Genomic DNA, 18,888 nt, shown 5'->3' with positions numbered 1-18,888 from the left:
TCTAAAAAACATTTCCTAATCACAAAGAAACGTCCTTTCCTTCTTTTTCTAACTGTGTTCTGGGTGTATGGCTAAGGTGGCGGTGGGGAGGGGCTGGATGTGTGGAGGTTTAGTGGCAAGGCACTGGGTGCTAAACAAAACAAAACCCAAAACAAACCTCAGAGAGTTCGATATTTTAAAGAATGCTACTGCAGAATGGGGTGGCGGGCACCTGCGCTCCATGACCCCCCCCCACTCCCATCATGCCACGGTTCTAGAGGCTCAGCTGCTACAGGCTCCCTCTCCCCTCAATTCACTAAAGCTTTTGGAAGAAAAGAGAGGATAGTGTCTGAATAAGTCTATATATTTACATATAAGACATCTAATCATGTCTAGGAAATGCAGAAATCTTAATCTAGAGGATAATATATTTAAAGGAAGGGCCCACTTTCTGTATTAGGCTACTCAAAATACCTGAGGGATGTGAAGGTTATACAAACACAAAAGCTACAAGGAACTTACTCTATGTTCTGGGAGAAAGAGAGTAAGTGAAAGCCAATGATGGCCAATGATGCTAACCTACACCTTAACCCCAGACCCTGGAGGGAAAGGCAAGCTGATCTCTTTGAGTTCGAAGTCAATCTGATCTATATAGTGAGTTCTAGGCCACCCAGGGCTACACACTGACACCTCGAAGTAAGAGAAAAGGTAAGCTATGATGTGTAACAGGCCAAGTCCTGTAACGATTGTGATTAGTTAATACTAGGCAATAAGGCCCAATACAAATTGTAACAATTAAATGTAACGATTGTGATTAGTTAATACTAGGCAATAAGGCCCAATACAAACTGTAACAATTAAATGTATTATAGTCTTATAGACCCACAGCTTCTAATTCATTTTAGCCATCTCCAGAATGCAGTCCATTTTCAATAGTAAAGTAACAGATAATCACTCTTTTCTTCATAAGTAGCACAACTATAATTCCAAAACAAATAAAACAACACACACATGAAACAAAAATAAACAAATAAAAAATGGGGAAAAAGATGTCCTGTAATGTAACAATTTCCTCCAAGATTGAAACATTCTATCCCATAGGAAGCTCCTGCTCCTTAACTCCCTGCAACTCCTGCAACTCAAAATAGCTCCAGGGAAGTCCCTGAAACTGAGCAGAGGCACCAGGCCCTGCCCTGCCAGAATAAACAGAACGCACTGAGAGTTCCCTCTGACTGAAGGAGGCTGCACTGTGGAGAACACTTTGAGATTACACTAGATGCCTGGAAGAAAAGAAACCAGCTGAGGTGTCTGGAAAAGGTCTCGATCAACTTTAGCACCTGGAAAGGACACTCTCCAACCAATTTGAGCTGCCTGCAGGCTGTGCTGTGTGCTCCAGGTTCTCCGGTTTGTGAGCTGTTACCCATGCTAGCTAGGGTAGGCTTTAGTGACGCAAATGTCTTTGAGTCATTTCTGCTCCTGTCAGTAACCCCTCACCCATATTCCTGTAAGTAATCCCAATAAGACTCATGGCTCATGCCGGGCAGTGATGGCGCATGCCTGTAATCCCAGCACTCAGGAGGCAGAGGCAGGCAGATTTCTGAGTTCGAGGCCAGCCTGCTCTACAGAGTTCCAAGACAGCCAGGGCTACACTGAAAAACCCTGTCTCAAAGAACAAACAATCCCCCCAAAACAAACAAACAAACAAAAGAGACTCATGGTTCACCAAGTTGGACTTGGGTGGTATTTGTACTTTATAGTCTGTTGTGGGTTCCTATCTGGAATGAGGAGAGAGGACCCGTGTTCCATCTCCTGGGAAGTATAATCCTGCAGGAACCAGGTCTGCAGACACCGGCAATGGCCTTCCAGTGACAGTTGCATGTGACATTGGGAACCATCACAGATCCGACTAGAAAAGACCACGAAGGACAGTTCTTTCTTGGAGTAGGGTTCTTTGGTGACAACAGTGGAAAAGCTAGTGGCATAGGCCCAGTGGCATAGTCTGTGCTTTCAGCTCCTCAGGAGGCTGAGGCCAGTGGATCTTAAGTTCAAGGCCCTTTGGTTTTATCATATTTATCTAGATAATTCCAAAGTGAATCAGCAACCAAGGACTTCTTCCCTGGGTAGGCGTAAAGCAGGAGACTATGTAGAGAAATAGCCTACATATATTAGCTGGTGGGCAGAACACAGAAAGACAACAGTAAGCATGGGATCCTCTGTCACTGCAGTCCCAGTGCCCCACTGAGCTGTCTGAGTTACCAAATCCTTCTAGTTGTGGTTACACAAAGGTAACTGTGTCTCCAGAAGTTGGGTCTATGCTTGGCAAAGCCTTGCTCTCCTAAGAACCATGTCATTATTTTTGAAAATAAAGAACAACAAAAGGAAATATTATTTTAGCAGGAATCCAGCTGGCCCAAGGGAAGTACTAAGAAAAAAAAAGTCTTGCTTGGTGTGGTAGCACACACTTGTAATCCCAGCGCTTGACAGGCAGATCCCTGCTCTTTCAAGACTAGTCTGATATCCATGGCAAGTTCAAGCTAGCCAAGGCTACAAGTCTCTGTCTCAAAATAAATAAGTAAATTAATAAAATAAAATCTGTTCATCACTTAAGGTTGTTCTGTTCTGGTTTCGTTTTTATTTTGTTTGAGACAGGGTTTTTCTATGTAGCCCCGGCTGCCCCCAAACTATACACAGAAGAGACTGGCTTCTGGCTCATAGCAACCCCTTGTGCCTCTGGCCCCTGAACGCTGAGATTTACTGCCATGCATAATCATGCCTGGCAGTGTTTCTCTTTTCTTTTGACCTGTGAAATGCTTTTTTTAAACGACTGAGCCAGAGGCTGAAGAAATAGCTCAGTTGGCCCAGCGCCAGCTCTGTGAGCATGCGGACCTGAGTTTGGATCCCGAGCTCCCACATACAGGCCCAGGAAGAGCAGTGCATGCACTAGGAAGATGGATCTCGAACATCCCTGGAGTTGACAGGCCAGCTGGTCTGGTCAAATCAGGCTCTATTAGAGACCCTGTCTCAAAACATAAGGTGGAGCTTGCTGGGAGATGACTCCTGGCTTCCACATACATGTATAAAGACATACACATACATACACACACACACACACACACACCCCACACACACACCACATACCACACACTACACCACACACACACACCACACACACACACCACATACCACACCACACACACACACACACACACCACATACCACACACTACACCACACACACACACATACACACACCACATACCACACCACACCACACACACACACACACACACCACATACCACACACCACACCACACCACACACCACACACCACACACACACACACACACACACACACACCACATACCACACACCACATACCACACACCACAACACACACACACACACCACACTGTACACACCTGACACAGATCACTGTGGTCAGAAACAGACACATAGACACCATTTGTGTATTCACGTGTAGACACTTGATCCACACACAGACAATGGAACCCAGGCTTACCCACAAGCTAAGCACAAGTTCTACCCCTGAGCTACTCCCCCACCCCCCAAGGAAGATAGCTACTTCTTGTGACGATTTTTACAGGCTGGCATTTCCTTGTCAGGTATAAGCACCCTGTCCCCATTTCAGTTGCACAATGTGCAGTATTCATTGCGCACTTACACACACGCCCACATCCTATTGGTACACATAGTTAACTCTTGCTCACCCGTGCAAGGATCACCCATCCTTTCTGGGAACAGGCTGTCTTCTACCCACACTCAGAAAGTATAACCAAAACTGGCTGTGAGACAAGAGAGGCTAACTGGGAAGCTACAGCTGCCAGGGACCCCCACCATCCATCCATTCACCATACCCAGTACTGCGGCCTTAATGCTGGGACTTTACATTCATGAAAACTACACATATACAGCAACCTCAAAGAGAAGCATTGTGAACTGGGGAGAGAGATGGATCCTGTTGTCTTGATTAATGTGCCCAACTATAATTTTAAATAACACATACATTTTCAAAATAGGAAAGTAAAGGACTACTACATTCCCAATACACACAGGGTTTGGGGGGGGGGGCACCTTTTCTTCTCATGACAAGCACCTGGTCTTCTTCAAGTGATTGCACATCTGGTATCAAAAACCACTCAAAGACTCACTAGGGGCACAGCCCCTTATATCCTACCTGTATACTTACCTAATAATGTTTCATAAATGTATTAGTTACATGCGTCTAAATATACCCACAAGTCATTTTTATACAATCTTGGCTCCTATATTGGGCAAATGTAGCAGAAGGACTTGTGCCTTTTTGCGTTCTCTGGTTCTCTGACTGTATCCTGGACTTATTCAAAGCAGTGTCTATGGCAGCACGCTAGGAACATTCAAATTGTAGAAGAGAGGGGAGAGAAGACAGGTGTAGGATCCCAAGGCTGACACAGAAGCTTTGTTCGGATCTCTAAAATCAGAACAAAGAAAAAACAACAAAACCAACACCAGACAAGAACAAGGAGAAGGACAGACAGATGGACAGACAAGCAAGGAGGCAAATGTGAGAGATGCCAAGCCCGAACTTTGCACAGGGCCAGCAAGCCTGCAGGTGATGGCATCGGTGAGGTGGTATAGCCCACACTATTGGCACACGCAGAAATCACCTGTCTCTCGGCCACTCATTTCTCTGGGGATTTTGTTTTTCTACTCTCAGTGGAAAATTCCATTCACCATGTTTTAGAGTAGAAAGTAAGATCTGCAGGTTTATAATCTCAACTTTGCAAGGGGCTAAGGAGAGCTGTGTAAGTTCGAGGCAGGTCTGGACTCCCTTTTCAAATAAAATGAGAACAAGCTAAGGGTATATAGTTAGGGTAGAGAGCTTGTCTGGCATAAGCAAGGCACTGAAGGGGACCCAAGGGGAAGTTGTGTCCTGCCCTCCTCTCTGCCTCTTTTGTATAATGATGCTAATAGAACATAGAAGAAGCAACTCTAGAGAAACAGAACCAATAAGAAGTCAGGCTCAGACCTTTTCTGAGGTGTTTTACTGACTCCGGGGATTCAGGGCTACACAGAAGGTGGCAGGGTACCATTTCCTTCCAAATCTCAGTCCGGGGTATTTCCATCAACTTACACTGACTTCTGAATAATACTCTCGTTTCCACACCAATTCTGTGGTGGTGGTGGGGGAGGGGGGCTCCCCCCACTCCCACCCCCAGGCCTCTTTCCTTGGATCCGGAGTCATGTATGCATTGCTGCTGTGGACAGTCCTTAACCAGTTATTCTCAGAAGCCATTAGTTTCAGTAGGTAGTTGTTTAATATCACACACCTCATGTGATATTAAACCAGGAAATCCACATCATTGTAAGACAGAGACTGCTCCCAAGTCTTAAGTTCTCAATCAGGCCAGGAATCGAAGGGCTCCAATATAACCTTTACCTTGGAATCTTTCTGACAAGCCTTTCAAGCTGTGTTTAATGTTTCCATTGTCGATTCATAAAAGGTCGTCAATGTGGATTCTACACTCATGCAAAAAAAAAATATTTCAAAGTCCTGTGAATCACGTTTCAGGGTAAGGTTCTGGGTTTTACCCCTTACGGTTATATCCTATCACAGAAATAGGAGCTGAGGTCCAAATTTAAGGAACGCCCCTTGCCCTCACCAACATCCACATACTAACTCTTGGGCAATCCAGAAAAGTCAGAAGACTTGATTGGAGATGTCTCAAACAAGCAGATGTTTCTGGTGCCCGTCAAAGCTCAGTTATCTGGGCCATGAATTACTTTTTAATCCTGAGTTTAAGAGTCTAATGCTGGGGAACTGGGCAGGCAGCAGCTGAGGGTGGAGACTGTCAGAAATTAGAGGCCAACCTCAGCTACATAGTGAGAACTTGTTTCCAAAGGAAACACACACACACACACACACACACACACACACAAAGGACAATCTTAAGTGGGGTTCAGTGGTAGAGCGACTTGCCTACAGTCTATAGGGCCCTGGGGTGGATTCCCCGGCACCCTCAGGTGAGAAGCATAAAACCTGGAGAATCATGTAAGAACAATTTCATTTACATTAACCTTCTAAAAAAAATCATTACTTAAAATAGGTTATACCTGTAAATGAAAGATGTTCTTATCACATGAGGAAATGAAAGTAGTCTTTTAATTTGTTTTGTTTTGTTTTGGGGACTACCATGTAGCCCAGACTGGAACTCAGTACTAAGTCCTAAGTCTCAAGTAAAAATACTAAGCATAGAGAACGCAAATCTAAAAAAAAAGCTATTGTTTCCTCGATTTTTTTTTAAACCATCAATATCACCAACTGCTTTAGGAACAAAGCAGACCTCTGCATCCTGAACAAAAGGACAAACTGATAAATAGATAGTAAAGTTTTTAAGAACTCAGAACTAAATAGCCCAACGTGGTTGTTTGTACATGTCAGTAATTCTAGCGCTTGAGAGGTGAGGCAGGAAAACCAGAAGTTGCAAGCCAGCACGGGCTAAATTGTGAGAAAACTACAGGAGGCCAGAGATGGCTTGGCCACCTCACTGTGTAACCCTGTCGGTGTTTAAATTCAACTTTTAGAACTTACAAAACGGTGAGAGAATTAACTCCACAAAGTTGTCATCTGGTGACTACATCATCGCACATGCACACCCACCCACGCACACATATGCACACACACAGAGAAACTATAACTATTTTAAAGGACACTATTGAGGGTTCTGGAGACATGGCTAAGGAGTTAGGAGCAGATCAGGACCCAAGCGCATTTCCCAGCACCCACACCACACAGAGCTGTCACCACTGCCTGCAACTTCAGCTGGGGAGACTCTTGACTCTTTCTTCTGAACTCCTCAGGTCCTGCACTCTTATGCATATGCACACACAAACACAGCAAAAGCAAAAACCGCCACAAGCTGAAGAGGAGGCTCGGTGGCTAAGAGCTCTCGCTGTTTGTCAAAAAAAAAAGGAAGTTTATATCTCAGCACAACTTTAGATCATCAGGCAACTTCTTCTGGCCTACACACACACACACACACACACACACACAATATGATCACACTTTCACACTTGTACACAGACACACACCAAATAAAAATAGTGTAAGTCTTGGGGCTGGGGAAATTGCTCAGTGGCTAAGAGCCCTGGCTGCTCTTCCAGAGAAGCTGGGTTCAATTCCCTGTACCCATATGGAGGTTCATGACCTCCTGTAATTCCAATTCCAGGGGTTCCCACTCTTTCTTCTGGCCTTGAAGGTACTAGACACACACGTGGTACACAGACAATCAGGCAAAAACTCATGCACATAAAAAAAATTAATTAAATAAAATAATGTCGGCTGGAGAGATGGTTCAGTGGTTAAGAGTACTGATTCCTCTTCTAGAGGTCCTGAGTTCAATTCCCAGCAACCACATGGTAGTTCACAGCCATCTGTAATGGGATCCGATGCTTTCTTCTGGTGTGTCTGAAGACTTAAATCTTTTTTTAAAAAAATGTCTTAGCCAGGTGGGTAGTGTTGGCAGACATCTTTAATCCTAGCACTCAGGAAGCAGAGTCAGGCCTAGTCTACAGAGTGGTTGAAGCCAGCCTTGTCTACAGAGTGAATTCCAAGACAGATAGACAGGACTACACACAGAAACCCTGACTCAAAACACCCAAATAACAACAATGATAATATAATAATGTCTTTAAAAGAAATCAATAGAGATTGCCATAAAATAATGTTAATTCATTTTGAATCCTAGACAGTTCCGAAAAGGTAATGCACAGAAAGAGGAGTCTGTTTATTTTAAAAATTTGGCCTTCAAAACAAAATACTCGCTGGCACTTACACAGCTGTAAGTGCAGCTATTCAGAAAACTACGGCAGGAGACTCACAGGTTTTAGTCCAGCCTAGATGGTGTAAAGGAAGCCTATCTCAATAAATCTATGACTGCACTAAGAGATCTGGGAGTATAGCGACCAGGCACTTGCCTAGCACGCTTGACTCCCTGAGTTCAATCCTCAGGGAGGGACAGATGACAACAGCTCTGTGGCACTGGAGCTCATTTGAACCTGGCACTACAAACACGCAAGAAACAGTGCATCCTATCCAGTCAGAAAAAGGTAGAAGGAAGGCCTTGCTATGCCAGCCTGTCTTCATTTAATGAAGTTAATCACGAAGCTGGCACAAATGAAAGTTTTGATTCTCCGTCCTCCCAGGAAGTAGCTCCCGGTCTCCAGGGTCTCCGTCGGAACAAGGGGAATGTCAACGTGGATGTGAAAAATACCCAGGCTATCCCTCCGTCCTTCCTCCAGTTTCCTTCTGGCAGCCGTGTTTTGTGGGCACTACCCCCAACATCATCATCACATAGGGTTGAGACTACTGTGTAACTGAACGGCAGCCTGAACCCCACAAAATGCTACCTTCTCCCTTTGGCTGGGCTTTGGCCCCTCTAGAAGCTTTGCTCTATGCTGGCAATTTTTGCCATTTAGCTGTGGCCTCTGCCTGTCTCAAACATTTCTGATCAAACGACCATGGTGATGCAAACTTCCACCCTCCCGGCCCGTCCATCCTTTGCGTTCCTTAGTCTGACTCCACAGTAAGACTCTTATTTACTATTTACTTATTTATCTATCTTGTTTGTTTGTTTGTTTTTGTTTTGGCAAAGTCTCAGTGTGCAGTCCTTAGCTGGTCTGGAACTTGTTTTGTAGACCAGGCTGGCCTTGAACTCAGGTGGCTCCTCCTACCCCTACCTTTCAAGGGCTGGGATTAAAGGTATGAGCCACCAAACCCTGCTTTCCAGCTGCCCTGGACCCTCCAGTGGCCTGCTTTGGCCTCTTTACTTGTAGAATAAAAGGCATGAACTGACCAAAGCCTGCGTTTTTAGTTAATTCATTAACTCTGAGGAACAACTTAGAGGACTGGTTTCTCCTTCCATCCCTGCTAGGGAAGGCTAGACCTCAGGACCTCAGGTTTGGTGGTAACCACCTCAACAGCTTCAAGAACAGTTTTGATTTGTAATCCTCCTAAGGAAACTCCTACATGAGTCACTAACAGACTCACTGGAGGGGAGAAAAGTTTGACTTTCAGCTCACATAAGTAATGGGGAAAACAAAAGCAAATCAAACATGGCTCGTAAGTTCGCAGAGGATATCTTTCCATCAGTTTGATAAGAGTTAATAAAGAAGCCACATCCCTAAGTGCCTTAGGACAGTATTAGAGCGCCAGTCAACTTTTACCTAATTAAAACAGAGAGTCCTCTATCTGAAATTTTCCATTTCCATTCATTTTAACTGATTTCTTAGACACCCAGGGACTGCAGGCAGATCAGATGTTATATTTGGTAGACTCTACCTACTCTTTTCTCCAGATTGAATTCTCCACTGGAAACAACAACTGAGCTTCCCTGAGAGTGGCCTTCAGGGGTGAATGTCTACAAGGAAGCTCCCACTCTGCTCTGGTGAACACTTAAGCCGGACGCCCCGGTCACCCAAAATTCCGAAATCTCACGCTAATAATCCGCATCTAGTCACCTGTGCCTCAAAGACCTCAAAGAGACCCCCCTATGGAAAAAAACTCAGGTCTGCAGGAAACACGATGCATGCAGCTGACCATATGATTAATCTGCTCTTCCAAAAGCTGACACTTTCAAAAAAATCTTTTTATAAACCTTTTAACTTCCCACTAAAGAAGGAAGACGGTCAATTGAGAGATAAATACTGAGGGGGAAAGAAATAGAGAGAAAAAAAAATTTTTCCAAAAAAAAAAAAATCATGGAAGATTGGGGACAGTAGTCAGAACTGCCAAAAGTCTACCTTACCTTCCGTAAGTACTTGGCGACGCCCACGTCAGAAATTAATACTTTCACAGCCCGGTAGCAATCTACAAGGCTAGGAAGTCACCTACAACATCTTCGCTGGCCGCCCTCTCTTAAACAGAAAACCAAATTAAAGAGTCTCCAAGCTACTTCCCACCATGCGGCTTAAAGCAACAGATCGCCGCTCTCGGCTTTAACTCTTCCCAGGCTCTGGGAATTCCAGTTTGTCACAGTTTCTTAGCTTGAACGACCTGCGGTAAGAAACTTCTCCCTGGCCCAGAGCTTGGCTTCTCCGGGTCCGAGCTCTCGCTCGCTCACTCGCTCGCTCGGCGTCCGGCTGGGCTGGGTTGTGCGAGCGGGCTGTGGGGGCGGCTGTGGCCCGGGCGGAGCGGCACGGGGTCGGATCCCGCAGAGCGCGGCGGAGTCCGCAATCCCGGCTCTTCCCGGTTCCCTCCCTCCGCCTCCTGCCCTCCCCCAGACGAGGCCATTCGCCTCACAGTAGCAAGGTTGTCTTGTATACTCCCTTCCCTTAAACTCACCAAACCAGATTTTTACTCCCAACACCGGCAACTTCCCGTAAATCTGCACTGAAATTTTATCCTGCCCGCTGAGCCTCCGCTGGCCGAAGGCCAGTGCAACATTCCTGTTGTTTTAGAAGCGCGGATACCTTAGCCGAAGGTTAAAAAAATAATAATAATATAGAACTGTCCCCGATACGAAGGATTTAAGAACTTTGGCAGCTCAAAAAGTCACATCCATTTCAGACAGGCAGGAGGTACCCCAGAAGTGGCACCTGCCCCACCTGGGGACATCTAGGAGAGTGGCTTCCGGCCGCCTGTGGCTTTTCAGAGTAAGCTACCCTGAGCTGCCACCGCCGCCGAGGACTAAGGACCCTGCGCCTGACTCCCGGGAGAGCAGCGCCACTGCCCCCGGCCTTGCGGGGCAGGAAGGCGCTGGAGCAGGTAGGGCGGCAGCGAGCCCCGCCGCGGGCCTGCAGGAAGCCAGGACCTCCTGGGCTGTCCTTACCTGAGGCTGAGCATGGCTGGGAGAGCACAGGCAGGCACGTCACCCGGCCGGAGCTCTGACCTTTGCCGGGGCCTTCACAGCAGGGCCTGGGGCCTGGGCGCCGCTCGTTCAAAGTGGCTCATTCCTAATGCGCTCCGACCTAGTGTTACAGCTGGTTTCTAGAAAGGGAACAAAAACAGTGCATGGAGAAACTGCAGCCAAGCCCTCCTTTATCCTTGCCTCGGATCACTGGGGAACTGGCTCTAGGTCTGACCCCATCCCCACTCCCAGGAAACCCACCCTAGGGCCGTGGTCCCCGCCCCACCCCTCGGGTTACCTGTTTATACAAGAATTAAGGAGCCTCCCGCATTTCAATGGAGCGCTAAGCCTGTTTGCAGGCGCGGAATCAGCCAACAGGAATCGAATTCTGTGACTAAACAAACTAGAAGAGGAAGCGGGCACCACAAGGAACCTAAAGTTGTGATTTCGGGTTGCAATGTCATGCAACTAAGAAAAAAAACATACTGTTTCACTGTAGGCTACTTTAATTAAAAGAAGAACCCAAAACTATCTGCCCCATCTAGTTAAATGGAAGATGAAAAGGGAATCGGCAAATAGCGTTAGCCACCGTTGTTAGTGATATTATTATTATGTATAATGGCCCTTCCCCTCCCCCCTCGTAGAAAATGTGCAATGAAAGTTACAAGGAGTCTCCAGACCCAACGCCGAGCCTCACTACCTGTGAGCCTGTGAGCAAGTTATTTAGCCACCAATTCTGAGTTTCTGAAAGATTCTCAGGATGGGAGTTTTGCATTCACTGTAGACAATCTCAAGGAGAAAAACGAAGTCTTTGTAACGGGGTGGGCAACTGATTTTCGTCTCTGTGTAAAAGTTTCAAGGGGCATGGAGACAAGTTTGCCCTGCATTCCATAAACTGCGAATCCGTCGTCTGTGTCACCTGTGGGATGCTGATTTAAAAAGATTTAGGCACTTGGCCTGTCTGCCACCCTGCCAGTCACTCCATAGGTTAAAAGTGCTAGGTAACAATGAGCCATGCAGTTTGAAAATCTGTGAATGCGGAGAGGAAAGGGAGGTTTGGAAACTTGTAAATATCAGTACTAAGTAATAGTGGAGGGTAAAAGAGAACTGGTGTCTGCCCTTTATCTCGCTTTCAACTTGACATATAAATGAAGAAATCCTAATCTCTTTATGTTGAGGCCTTTCTTACTCAGGAGCCCTTTCACCCATTTCCTTAATCTGATCTTCAGGTCTGTCCCCGTTCTGGAGGGGAAGACACGGTCCATACAGAGGTTACATGAGCAGTCCAACTTTTCCAAGAGCTGGCTTTTCCAGTCTAATCTAAAAGCCGAATCTTACCACCATTAGTAAAAGTAATTCCTGAAGCCAGCCAGGAATTCTGAAGCTCTCCATCCTTTTGATCTTTGATCTTTTATCTTTTAGGCAGCAAAAGTCAAGCCAGACCAGTTTAACCATGTTCTGGATTCTAAATCAAGTCTTTGTTGATAGGCGCGTGCACCGAGAATCGCCTACTGTAGAAAACACCCAGTTCCGAGGACTTCCTAGGGGTTGATACAGTGAGGTAGCAACCAAGACTCTGCAGCTGTAAAAAGGCTTGGAAACCCAGTTTCCAAAAGACTTTCTGAGCTACAGGAGGCACAGCCCTGTACTTCAAAATAGGTTTTCCATAGGGCGTGCTGGGCCAGCCTTGAGAAGCAAGGACCACAGAGATTAGAGCAAGGATCTTAGGTCAGCAAGAAAGTCAACAGGAAAGAAAGGGAGAGAGGGAGGGAGAGGACGGAGGGAAGATGAAAGAGACAGCTCTGTGGCTGAGCACTCAGCCAGGATGAATGCAAATGTGTAGAGGCCAGGTGAGGTAGCATCTGTCCGTCCGCTGCACCTGGGAGCTGAGCCCTGGAGAGAGGCTCCAGGAAGCAAACCTCCCTGAGTGCTCTCAGTCGCTTCCTCCGCCTCACAAGCTCAATGGCCGCCTGCATTTCCCTGCCTTTTTGCCCTTCCACCCATTGATACAGTAAACTGGTGTGCTACTGTTGCTCGTTTGTGTGACAGTGTAGCCCTGTAGCCCAGGCTATCCTTCTGCTTCAGTTTCCAAGTGATAGGAGTGCTTACAGGCATCCATACATCCAGTTTCCAAGTGGGTATGATTCTTTTGTGAGTTGGTTTTTTTAGGAAACATAAAGGAAAGTGGTTAAGACAAGATTCCATGTAGCCCAGGCTGGCCAAGCAAACCATGTATAATTACTTTCCCCACTCTCCACTTCTCTCCCTATGAGTATAGTAAAGATAATACAGATTTTTTTTTTTCTTTAAAAGACTGTTTTGCACTATGCTGCTCAGGCTAGTCTTGGACTTAAATACTGAAGCCACCTTCCTGCCCCAGTGCAACCACTGTTGGGGTTTTGTCTAAGCTCCACCCCACACCTACCTGGCAATAGCCAGGTATGCCCCTCCCCAGAGATCTGGCCCACTATAAGAGGGGCTACTTGCTCCTCCTCTCTCTCTTTGCTCTCTGCTCTCCCACACTCTCTCACCTCTCTGCCCCTGGGGCTCTTCCCCCCTCCCCCTCCATGTGGTCATCGCTGGCCTCCACTCTATTCTCTCTCTCTCTCTCTACCTCTCTCTCTACCTCTCTCTCTCTACCACTAACTCCCATCCCCTATTCTGAATAAACTCTATTCTATACCATGTCTGTGTGTGTGTGGTCCCTCAGGGGCAGAGGTGCCCAGGCAAGGGCCCGCCTGGACCCTTCCCCCACGCCACCTAGCCACACTCACCTAACCCCCTATACTCCCCCCCTTTTAAGCCCTTTCATCCTGGTGCCGAAAGTCCTTCAACCACTCCTGGCTAAAATGAACTTTGGAAATGACAGATAATGATCCGGGTGGTAACTTAGGACTTTAACCCAGTACCCAGGAGGCAGAGGCAGGCAGAGCTTTGTGAATTTGAGGCCAGCCTGGTCTACAGTGCAAGTTCTAAGACAGCCAAGGCTATACAAGGACACTATCTCGAAAAACTACGAAAAGCAGTCTATGGAGAAAATAAATATAAGCCTTTATTATTTCTGTTTGGGGATGACCTTGATGCCCACCAAGTCCCACTTCGAGTCATCTTAGACCTCGAGCCCATGACTTGGATTTTCTGCCTCTGTCCTATTCTGCCTCAGGGTTCCAGAATCAGTACAAAGAACATGAAGATTTGAATCCTGGGCCGGGGAGATGGCTCAGTGGCTAACACTTGTTGCACTAGTGTGGGAACCTGAGTTAGAACACATGAAACCCAGCCAGGCGGCGGTAGCACATGCCTTTAATCCCAGTACTTGGGAGGCAAAGGCAGGCGGATTTCTGAGTTCCAGACCAGTCTGGTCTACAGAGTGAGTTCCAGGACAGCCTGGGGCAATACAGAAAAACCCTGTCTTGAAAAAACCAAAACCAAAACAAACAGACAAACAAAACCATAAAACCCAGGTAGAACCAGTGCTTCTACAATGAGACTCCGCGGAAGTTAATGGGGTCAGCTGGCCTGCCACACACAGTACCAACTCACAAAGAGATTCTGTTTCAAACAAGTTGGAAGGCAAGCCCCCAACACCCCCGGGGTTGTCTCTGACCTCCACACGTGCTCGAGCACACACATACACACACATACATGCTCAGTCATACACATATACACACTCACTGAGAGATTTGATTTCAATTTAACCTCTGAGATGACCAATGTCACACAAAACTACTCAGGTGCTCTGAGCTTCAGTTCCTGCATCTGCGAAATAACATCTACTCCTCTGGATTTTTAGGGGTTAAATGCAAGGCAAATTCTCAGCATGGTTCCTGGCACTTAGAAAATACACAGGAAATACCATTTCCTATGTATTGGTACCTGGAAAACACCTACCTCAAGGCTCTCAAAGAATTGTCTTTCCTATATTTAAAGCTTAGTTCAATGCTGTGCCAAGAAGTTCTCATTAAGAGGCAAGGCTCAGACCTTTGTAAAGAACCACAATACAGTAAGAACTACTCACGGAAGTGACATTTCCAAAGAAACACTAATTATCGATGCTGATCACAACAGTGTGGAGCAAGATAGGTAAGACACAAATCATCAGCATTACCCCAGAGCTCAGATTCAGGAACTGAGTTGTCAGCAGTTTCTCCAAGGTTCTAAAATGGGGCGGAGGTAGAGTTTCTGTGACTTCTCTTTATCCCATAGTGCTTTTCCTGCACCCAGTTAAGGAACGGATTAAAGAAGCTACAGGTAGAGGCAGGCAGATTTCTGAGTTTGAGGCCAGCCTAGCCTGGACTACAGAGTGAGTTCCAGGACAGCCAGGGCTATACAGAGAAACCCTGTCTTGAAAAAACCAAAAAAAAAAAAAAAAAGCTCCAGGTGTGGTGGCCAATGTCTTTAACCCCAGCATTCTGGAGGCTGAGGCAGGAGAATATGTACTAGTTCAAGAACAGCCTGATCTACCAAGTCTGTCTACACAACAAGCTCCAACACAGCCAACACTACATAGTGAGTCCCCTCTCTAGTGTGTTAAAATATCTACTTTTCCAAGCCCCACCTTACTGCTGATGGCAGCCCTGTCTGCTCATTATAAGGATTGAATAGCAATACATACACACACTCACAGACACAGAAAGACAGAGGCGTTTTTTTTTTTTTTTTAATTCCCAGTAATCATTTTCCCCCTTACTACTGAGGAGTTACCCGCCTCAGTCACACTACGTTTTCAATACACAGCAGTCGATTCTCTTAACCGGCCCGTGGGAGGTCTAAATGGACAGTATACAGAGAGCTGTGTCTGGACCATGGCATCAGTGCGCCCGTTTCTCTACAGAACAATGTTTTGCTATGATCATGTTGAGGCCATGATAAATGGGTGAGTTTATTGGGGTGGGGTGGGGCAGGGACACCTGTTATTTATTTCTTGTCAGAGCTGATAATGTTATCTCAGTAATTTTATTTTCTTCTTATCTCCTTCATTTCTTCTAATTTTATCTGAACCAGAACAAGTATTGGGAGATGAGATGAAGTCACCCATTTGAGTCCCAAACTCTATGGAGACTGGTGACACTTCCTTCATTAGAAATCCTTCAAAAATCCAGCGTTAATTCAGAACGTGCAACCAGAGTGAGTCCCCTCCTCCCCACCATTTTTACAGCCTCCCGGGTTTTCTTATCTGAGAACCCTGCTCGTAGAGGACTTAAAAAACAAAACACTTTTCATTTCCAACTTTAATATTAAATCCCCACTGGATCTAATATGTGTAAATGCAAGACATGTTATCCCCCCAAGCACTCTAATCCAAAGGATTAAACCCAGTTGCCAAACCCAGACCTTGGTCACCGCCCATGGGTGAGGAGGGCCATTCAGAAATCTATTAGACAGAGTCTGGCTTGGCAGTTACCATGCCGCACGGTAGGAGGGCCTCTAAGTGAATTTTAAAAATGTACTGAGTTCACAGAAAAAAGAATTAAGTGTAGCAGGGGTCCCCTCTGAACATTAATCTCAGAAGCCAAACCCTGCATTTTGTGAAAGGCCTTCAATACAGGAGTCCCTTGACCTTCGCCCCTCTTGCACAAATAGCTGTGCCAAAAACTGCCCGCTGAGAGGAAGGCAGTGCTAATGTAAATTATAGGCCCTTAAAGGCCCACTCAGGGCCAAGAACTGGTTTTGTTAAGGCAGCAAAGGCTATTAATTCCTTTATATCTCTTTAAGACTTATTCCCCGCACCAGATCTCTAGATTTCTGTTTATCTTATAATGGAAAACAGCCTCACACAAAGAACTCAATCAGCTGGCAAAACTTATCAGAAAAGACTGCCAACATGAAACTTGCTAATATTTATTAACAGCTTATTAGAGTGTTTGCCAAACGGTATCATGTGCTCCACATATATTAACTGTGTAAACCTTACGGCAGTGGCAGGAGATAGAGATCACTATCCTGTTCCTGTTATTGATGAAGAGACCAGCAGGCAGAGCAGGTAGGTGACACAGCTAAGGACCCACTGCTAGTGTGTGGCAGAGCCAGGCAGCCTGGCTTTGCGATCCTAACCATGATATCCCATGACCTCTCACAGGATGTCATTTTTGGCTGGTACTGTGTCATGTGACTCCTGGCTGTATCCAGATGGGCCCAAGACCAGTGTGTGAGTGGGTGTGGTAGCACATACTTGAAATCCTAATTCTTAGGCGACTGAGGCAAGAGTTCAAGGCTAGCCTAGGATACATTGCAAATTCAGGGCCAGGAGCACAGCGAGACCCTTAGAGGGGTGGAGAATGCAGCTAGTGCCTAGCACTTAGCACGGCAGCGTGGCTCTACGTCTAAATATTAGGATCCGGAATGTTCAGAAGAGTGTATCAGGAGAAGTGGAGTCTAGGTTAGCTCAACTCAGCCTTAGGATCATATGTGAGAATGGCTGATGGGTAATTTCACAGTACTGACTGTAAGTTAGAATAAAGGCATAGCTAGCAGTGCTGGTGCAAGTCCTTGGTTCAGTTTCTAACGACTCAAAAAACAAAAAAGCTTCCAAAGTTTGAGGAGTGTGTTCTCAAAGGTTTTAATGTGAGGCATACTGTAGGAAATGACCTTTTTTTTTTACAGAAAAGAATTAACTGCAGATATGGCCACAAAAGCCATATTCAAATGATGTAAACATTAGCAGCCATGGTATATACAGGCATGCCCATAATCCCAGTACTCACACACTAGGGTAGGAATGCTGGAAGCTTGTTGGAGGCCGGCCTTGCTGTGAAACAGAGACTCTGTTTGTTTCAAAGTTCTAAAACCTGGAGTTACAGAGACGGCTCAGTGGTGAAGACGACTTGCTGCTCTTCCAGAGGAGCCAAGTTCAGTTCCCAGCACCCACCTCGCAAGGCTCACAACTGTCTGCAGCTTTAGCTCCAAGGGGTCCAAAGTCCTCTTGTGACTTACGTGAGCACTCATGCGTACATCCCTGCATACACACATGCGTATACGTATCTATATACATGTATAACTAAGCAATAAAGCAAATTTGCTTAAAAAAAGAAACTTTCTTTTTTAACTTCTTTATTTAGTGGGTGTGTTCCTGTGTGCCACACCACACACATAGAGGTGTGGCGGGGACAGCTTGCGGGAATTAGCTCTCTCCTTTCTCTACGTGGGTCCCAGGGATCAAACTCGGGTCACGGGACTTAGGGGCCTCTGCCTTTACCCACTGAGCCGTCTCACCAGCCCTGTGAGGGAACATTCATATCTTCGCTTCTATTGCTTTCCTGCTCGGAATGCCTTTGTTCTGAGAGGCTATCCATCCATCAGCAGGGCACACTCTGACCATCTGTCACCAGGGCAGATACAACAGCTAAGAACAGTCTGCCAAGCATGGCGTTACCTGCCTGTAAACTATCCAGCTTGGGAGGCAGAGGCAGGAAGAACTGGAGTTCAACCCTTCCCACTGAAAGAAAGCAATATAGAGGCAAAGGCCGACCTGAATCCTGAATGCCTATGAGCAAATATCTTCTTTTTGTTTTTTTTTTTTGTTTGTTTGTTTGTTTGGTCTTTTTGAGACAGGGTTTCTCTGTGTAGCCCTGGCTGTCCTGGAACTCACTCTGTAGACCAGGCTGGCCTCCAACTCAGAAATCCACCTGCCTCTGCCTCCCAAGTGTGCCACCACTGCCCGGCATGGGCAAGTGTCTTGACCACTGGGGTCTTTAGACTCCTCACTGCCCCCAACCTCGTTAGGGAGGTCCAGTGTATGGATGTATGCAAGGTGCTGGGGACACCAGCTGTCCCAACGTCATCTTAGCATTTTGTGTTAGGGTTGTGTACATGACCTTAAATCCTTTGTTTTCTTTTGGTTTTGTGTTGAGGGGATTTTTGCTCTTGTTTTGAGATAGAGCCTCAGGTAGCTTAAGTTAGCTTCAGAGAAGAATGACCTTGAACCCTTGAGCTCTTAATCCTCCTGCCTCCACTTCTCTCAGGGCTGAGATTACAAAAGGACACTACCATGCCGACTCCATCTATTCTTTTGTCCCCAGATGCTTATCAGGTACCTGTGTCTGATTCTGTACATGACGCTAAAGATC

The 18,888-nt window shown here is 46.1% G+C and overlaps 1 protein-coding gene across 3 annotated transcripts in view; it reads right to left on the bottom strand.

Annotated features, from left to right (window-relative positions):
* The window catches only part of Rbm47 (RNA binding motif protein 47), a 133,512-nt gene extending 122,273 nt beyond the window's left edge, over nt 1-11,239 (bottom strand). Inside the window, exons 1-2 of one of the 3 annotated variants that reach the window (XM_052199534.1) lie at nt 11,121-11,239; nt 10,805-10,962 (exon numbers count right to left, since the gene is read on the bottom strand). The gene's annotated coding sequence lies outside the window, so the exon portion shown is untranslated. The remainder of the gene's footprint in view (nt 1-10,804; nt 10,963-11,120) is intronic. The other 2 variants (XM_052199533.1, XM_052199532.1) reach the window with 2 other exon arrangements.
* Nucleotides 11,240-18,888: the final 7,649 nt, after the last annotated feature.

This window comes from Apodemus sylvaticus, chromosome 11 (assembly GCF_947179515.1).
Source record: "Apodemus sylvaticus chromosome 11, mApoSyl1.1, whole genome shotgun sequence".
NCBI classification, from domain to species: domain Eukaryota; kingdom Metazoa; phylum Chordata; class Mammalia; order Rodentia; family Muridae; genus Apodemus; species Apodemus sylvaticus.
The sequence above is the reverse complement of the archived record's forward strand: the minus strand, read 5'-3'. Positions and strand labels throughout refer to the sequence as shown.